The sequence below is a fragment of the Choristoneura fumiferana genome, chromosome 23 (genome assembly GCF_025370935.1).
Source record: "Choristoneura fumiferana chromosome 23, NRCan_CFum_1, whole genome shotgun sequence".
Lineage (NCBI taxonomy): Eukaryota > Metazoa > Arthropoda > Insecta > Lepidoptera > Tortricidae > Choristoneura > Choristoneura fumiferana.
The window spans coordinates 15,873,541-15,881,180 of NC_133494.1; the positions used below are offsets into that span (position 1 = coordinate 15,873,541).

Genomic DNA, 7,640 nt, shown 5'->3' on the forward strand with positions numbered 1-7,640 from the left:
GTCGCATGGAATTCACTCAAATCAAAAAATTAGTAGGTACAGTCACCAGCATTAATATCTACCACAGCGGAGCGTGCAAAAATATCTGACAGGTTCTTCCGGCCTCAGAAATAGAGTCGTGTCAGATATTTATGCACGCTTATTGTGTCAGATATTGGTGGCTGCTGGTGACTGAACATGAAAAAATTTTTAGCAAAAAAATGGAAACCGACTTTTATAACAAAAAAATTCAACTAGTTTGAAGTACTTTCTGGCGGACTTTTCAAATTTCTTGTAAATCAGAAAATGGTACGAATTTGTACGCTATTAGTTAAAAAAAAATGACGTTCAAGTTCTAAAGCGCTTACAAGGTGCCCATTGGGGATTCCGACAGATTGGGATTCCGATTTTTTACTTATAAAAATTCGACTGCTTCATAGTAAAATAGATAGCGCCCGCCAGAGTCTTTATTACTACCGGTGTGTACTATACGGGTAGTACTATTATTAGTAGTGATTAGTAGTACTATTATTACGGGTAGTATATTTTTTAAACTAGCGCACAAATTCGTAAATTCTTCGTACATTTTTTGATGTGAGTTTGAATTCCCATGTGACAATATTCACCGCCAGGAAGTAAGGACACGAAGTTGATTATGATATATACTTGTGTGGTACATACTATGAAATGAAATTATATTTCTTCATAACTTAAACGTAACCGGCGATTTTTTGATTCACAAATCAGTCAATTTTGTTTTATTTCAGATATTTAAAAAAATGACAACTTGGCAAAGTTATCTCAAAGGTCAAAGTTGTACGGTTTTATAGTACTTATATATATGTACCCTTATTATCTCATCATCTGATATTACTGTAGTTTCATTCGACAAATAAAAAACTTAGATTGGTTTTTTGGAATCTTTTTGTATTTTTTATTCAATTCCAAATTTTTACTTTTACGGTCATCCCGTAAAACTAAATTGAAAATACAAACTGAAATATAGATGCACAGAAAAAACAGAAAAATAAGACCATCACTGGGAATCGAACCCAGGTCCTCGGTAATCCGTACCGCTTGCTATACCGCTAACCACTGATGTCAAAAATATAAAACTACATACCTGTTGGTATTCTTGTTTTTAGAAGCTCCACTAAATTTCCACCCACGGAACGCTAAGAGAAAGATGCCTACGAAGACTTTATTTCGTTGTGTACATCATATTTATTTAGAACAAACTTTATAACACAGCGTTAATAAATAAATCAAACATAGTTAATCAGTCAGATATTACTTAATTTCTTGCATATCAACATTCAACGTTTCTTCTTTTCTTCACCTTGAATATTGCATGACAGCACCTAGGCTACTTCAGCAATATAATGATTCCAGGCAAAGTTATATGCAGTTAGTTAGCATTGAATCTGAAAGGAATTGTGTATTAATAAATACAGAAATAGTATTAGCAGACAGACTATAAAAGTGACCGATGCTTTTTAGTTACAGCATAAGGACGTAAATCAGACTATCAGTAGGTAAATCCCCTAATGTACCTACATACTGTTGCACGCAACTCTGTCAGCGTAGAATTCGTTTATAGCTATTCCGCGGGAATATTGCGATTAAAAAAAACTACCCTATGTTTTTCTACGGGACTCAAACTATCTGTATCCCAAATTTCATCCTAATCGGTTCAACGAATTAGACGTGAAAAGGTAATAAAGAAATAAACAAACAGACTAACAAACTTTCGCATTTATAATATGAGTGGGATTATTGTCTTATTTTAAGTCATCATCATCATCATCGGCCTATCTTAGCCCACTACTGGACATACACAATTGCACGCCACTGAGCACGACCCTCGGCCACTCTCATCAAGTTACTGTCAGCTACCCAGTGAAGATCATCGCTCCACCTAGTCTGAGGGCGTCCCTCGCCACGCTAGGCTTTTACTCGTTTACCTTAGCAGTTATCGGTTCTTCGGCTGATATGGCCGGCCCACTGCCACTTCAGTTTGCTTCAGTTTTAAGTAATCCTATAGAAATAGACGGACGGACAGCGTAATATCAAATTATCTGAACTAAGTCTTTGTGACAAAGTTTCTCCATGTCTTTCATTGAATAAAGTTAGAATTCGGCAGCGATGACATACGACCATCATCATCATCTCATCATCATCGTCATTAAGATCGGTTTGTGAACAATACTTATCTTTTTTCAAATATTCTGATATTGAATTTAGATTTTTGCTATTCCTTTCTGCCTGCATGTAAAATTTACAGAATTAGTGATATGGAGATAGAGTTAAAATTAAATATATAACATTGAATACCCTGGGTATTAAAAATAAACTGGCCAAGTGCGAGTCGGATTCACGCACGAGGTGTTCCGTACCATTATCTATACAACATTAGACATTAGAAAAAAAAAAATTTAAATATTTGTTTTATTCTGGTTTGAGTATTTGTTGTTATAGCGGCCACAGTAATACATAATCTGTAAAAATTTCAAGTGTCTAACTATTACGACTCAAGAGATAGAGCCCTGTGACAGACGGACGGACAGACAGACAGACAGACAGCGGAGTCTCAGAAATAGGGTTCCGTTGGCACTTTTTAGGTACGGAACCCTAAAAACTAAATAATAGTTACGAACCAGTAGAATTTTATGTAGGTACCTACATAATAAATCCCATTTTTTCCTTATCTTAAATTTCAGCTTTTTAGGATGAAAGGTTTGGTGTGTGCGTTGGTAAACAATAATTAAAAAAATAGGACAATGATGTAGTGTTCACTTCGAAACACAGACAGACAGACAGACAGATGGACAGATCAACAGACGGACGGACGGATGAGACGGATGTCACTCCTAACAGAGACAAATCTAACGATACCTCTTCTGATCTCTTTATCTCCTAACATGAGCTATTTCCCAAGACTCTGCTTCTAATTATCAATAAAATACTTATAAATTTTAAAGGTCGTAGTAAAATTTTCGACTAAAGTACAGTTGGTACAACTTTATTCACCATCACCATCATCATCATCTCAGCCGTAGGACGTCCACTGTTGGACATAGGCCTCCCACACAGACCTCCAGTTGCTTCAACTGGCAGCGGCCTGCATCCACCGCGAACCTGCGGCTTTAACCAGGTCATCATCTTGTTGGTGGAAGTCCTACGCTGCGCTTGCCGATCCGCGGCCTCCACTCGAGAACTTTTCGGCCCCAACGGCCATCCGCTCTCCGTGCTATATGGCCCGCCCATTGCCACTTCAACGAGCTGATTCGCTTGGCTATGTCGGTGACCCTTGTTCTTCTACGTATCTCCTCATTTCTGATTCGGTCCCGTAGAGAAACCCCAAGCATAGCTCTCTCCATAGCTCGCTGAGCAACTCTGAGCCTATTTATAAGGCCTAAAGTAAAGCACCACGTCTCGGATCCATATGTCATCACTGGACTAATGATGTAGTGTTCACTTCGAAACACAGACGGACAGACAGACGGACAGACAGATGGACGGATCGACAGACGGACGGACGGATGGGCCGACGGAAAGATACACAGACAGACTCACATACGCATAAAATTAACAACCTGTGTCACTCCTAACAAAGACTTATTTTCTTGTCTTGTTGTTGTTTGTTGTCTTACTTGTTAAGATGCATCAGGCCTTGTTGCATAGCGTGCGAGAGAAATGACCATACATACGCTCCAAACCATAACCCCTGCCGTTTCTCACACTTATAAATAAAATAAAAAATCTTGAATCACTTCATAATAGAGTACATACAGTAAATACTCGTACATATGCAGACAGACGGTGGGAAGCGACTTACTTCTATGGAGTGAAAATGTTCACGACGCTACTAAGAGTTAGGGAAATTGGTATGTTTTCGTAGTAGGTTGCTGCAGACCACAAGTTTGGTACACACGATAAGCCATACTTTGGCCACCCAGTAGGAATGAAATTTTACAGCCCTACCTCTGGTGTTCTTGTAACAAATATTAATGTTTCTGACAAAAATGATAAAATAAACATACCCGTGTATCCAATATCCAATACATAAATAGTTTAAGAGTTGCACTCTTGCTAATTTCCTCTCGTCCGCCAACTTTTTGACTTCTTGATTTGTGTTCAAACCATAATTATTCAAACATAATTGCTTTTGAATATCAATCTCATTGACTTGACGTTGTGACAAAAATGTATTATAATGACGTTTAAATTTTACTTATCTAGCCAGTTATAATAATAAAAAAGGTACGAAAACTACTTCGATTGTGAAAACCTTTTTATTCACGAGCCTAGATTTAGCGGCCGTAAAAATGCCGTGATATGTAGGAATTTATTTAAGCCTCACTGTAAAACTTGATATTAATACATACACATGCAATGTATGTTGAATGTAGACCTTATTTTTTAACTAATTAGTTTAGTGATTACACCTAGCACCTTTTATGTGAGAATAAATATGCTTTATTATAAATTAGTGGCGCTACTGTCTACGTAAGAATAAATAACTAATATCTGTTCAGAATTTGTAAGTTGAATTTAAACCACTTGTCCTAGATCGAAGCACCGCATTATAATGTATGTAAAGTATGCAATGTTATAATTTTTGCCGAGGACTGGGTCTGTTACTTAAATAATTATTATTTTAAATGACAATTTTAAAAGTAACTTACCTATTTTTCGTCTTACTTACAGTTCGTGTCCTTGCATTAATCAGAAATAATAGTTTAGGCGTTTCAACTTCCGAAAATAACAGATTTAAAAACAAAAAAAAGTAAATACTAGACTCAGAAACTTGAAACTTGATCTCTCAGTGATTTCATGCTTTCTTCATTTAGTTGTCGTATTATCTGAGCCAAGGTGATGGTCACGTGACCACACGAAATAGTCGATACCTATTTACATAGTTTGATTTTGTGACATTGACTCACGCACCCATATAAAATGTCACTACATGTTCGCTGCGAACACTGTCAGTTGTACTCATACAATGGTAAAATGCATCAAAATTTACTGCATCACGCTGCACTTTTGATGCAATAAAGTTACTTTTTTTTGGATTTTGCTTGAAGAGCATATCCATAAATTACTATTCTCAAAAAATCCTCTAAGAAAACATGTCCGTGGAAGCTATGCGGGGTGTCCGTAGGTTTGTATGGAAGAGCAACCCCCTTAAAGCCGTGGTTTCCCGTTGGATGCAAGCCGCTGCCAACCGAAGCAACTGGAGATCTATGTGAAAGGCCTATACTCAACAGCGGAATTCCTACAGCTGAGATGATGATGATGATTATTATATTTTCTATAAAGTTAAAGATTAAAACGTACGTATATAAGGTATTTTGTCGGTTTCGTGACACAAAACAAAAAATATAAAAATAATGTACTTTTGTAAATAGGTACTTAGGTACATAATAATAACGATTGAAATATTAATATTTTTTAATTAACTTCTACAATTCAATTCTACAATTAGCAATATAAATATATAAAATAAAACAAAAAGACGTTTAGCAGAGCGTGGTTTCGATCCACGGACCTCTGGGTTATGGGCCCAGCACGCTTCCACTGCGCCACTCTGCTCTTATACGATCGGTCGAAATTACTGTTCAGCTACCGCGGGCAGTGACTAATGCGCGCATGCGCGTGACGTCATCGTACTTTACTAAATAAATGCTGAGTTATCGAATTATTGCATCATTCTAGTTTAGTTAAAAGGTTAAGATATTTGATAACAAACGTTTAGTTTTAGCTAGATAATTATTACTATTGAATTGAAATTAAAAGTAGGTACCTGATTAAACAAAACGTGTATATATTTTTACCAAAAAAAAACCATTGTGTATTTTTACTCACTCAAATCAATGACTATGGTCATCAGTATTTTTAGAAGCTTTTATTTACTTGCAACGTTTGTACTTTTTCAAATCGCAGTTTCAAAACTTGCAAAATAGTCTATTTGGAAGCAAAACTCTGGCAAGAAGGTATTTTTCAACGGTTTATGGTCGTCAACATTAACATCAGCCGGACGACGTTCACTCTGTGTCAAATGTCCGTAGATTAGATACTGATTCCGAATTCTATCACGCAAAAATAAAGGTTTATGGTATCGACTCTAAACTTACTTAGACATTTTGATAGGTATTGACATCCTTAACAGTATTATAAGACGTAGGGACAACAATTTGGTATGATTATTTTGCTTCAAACTAGAAATTATTTTTAAAAAATATTTTGCGGACATAGTATGCGTAATTCGGAAAATTTTCAAGTGTCAGTTTCAGAACTCATCATAGGTGAAAAATACAATAGTTAAGAAGACATTCCATTGACCTGCTCGTAGAAGGGACGGGAGGGATGCTATAATGATGGACTACACAATGCAGAAAGGGCCAACCGGACGTTACCGGGTGAAACTACGTCATTTTAACACGGAACCTTCTTATGCAATACGGAACCAAGCGGTTTCAAGATGTACAAAGTATTAGTTTTAACACTTTTCCAGGCGCAAATAGATACGCCACCACAAAATGAATCATAGTTTTGTATTGTTTATACGAATAATAATTTATCAAGGTCGCATATTTGTTTACATTTGGTCGCTATATGTAGTCAGTATGCCTGGAAAAGGGTTAGTAAAAAACCGGATAAGGCCGAGGCCGCACTACGGCTAAACTGCCGCGGTTTTTAATCGCGTGACTTTGTGAATCAAGTAAACTAATGCAAGCAGCCACACTGGCGGTTTTAAGTTTACTTGTATAAAAAAGTCACGCGGTTAAAGACAGCGGCGGTTTAGCCGTAATGCGGCCTCGGCCTAAGTGTTTGTTAGACTTGCGTCTTACGGAAATTTCCTATGATGCTTTAATTTAAATAATATACTTTTTAGAGGTTTGTATTCTTTTTAGATTTATTTTCTTATAACATTTTTTTTAGAGGATTTGGAGGTTTTTCTTCAATCCGTAGGTTTTGAACTAGGTAGGTACTTATTTTTTTTTTTCAATTTTAGATACATTAGTTTTGGAGACAAGTGAATGGTCAATTTTCGCCTCTTTTCCTAAATAACTTCAGACTAAATAGTTTAGAAAGTAGGTACTTACATTTTTTGTATAAATATTTGAGATTCTCACAACATACAATTCATTTATTGTATTAGATATACCTTTGCATTTTCTTTATATTTTCTAATTAGATACAGCCCGAAAAAAATAATATAATAAAATTTAATTAATAAAGGAAGAGCAACGACATAAATAAGTTAACATCAGTTTGACAAATACAATACCAATATCTATAAATTACTTAACTATTAAATTTATTTTCAACTGGTTCCTTCCAACATAACAGTCTCGACCGCAGACAGGCTGCATGTATCAAAGTAATGTATCCAAAATGAGAGTGGGCCCAATTTCCGGGTAAAAATAACACCTGCCCAGCAGTGGGGTGAGTGGGAGATTTATTACGCAGGGATATATCATTAGAGCGTACACATAAAGGAATTTACCTACGCTAGGTATCTGGCAGTGTGAGATGGTTTACCTTAAAAAAAGACAACCACATGACTTACGTTGATTACCGCTTTGGGCTGCTTTTTTACTGGCGTTACGTTTCATCATCATCATACCAGCCGTAGGACGTCCACTGTAGGAAAA

The 7,640-nt window shown here is 36.3% G+C and overlaps 1 non-coding gene across 1 annotated transcript; it reads right to left on the reverse strand.

Moving 5' to 3' along the window:
* Positions 1–5,502: 5,502 nt before the first annotated feature.
* TRNAM-CAU (transfer RNA methionine (anticodon CAU)) lies at positions 5,503–5,574 on the reverse strand. Its single transcript has one exon. It is a non-coding gene; the product is annotated as a tRNA-Met (tRNA).
* Between the last annotated feature and the right edge of the window lie 2,066 nt (positions 5,575–7,640).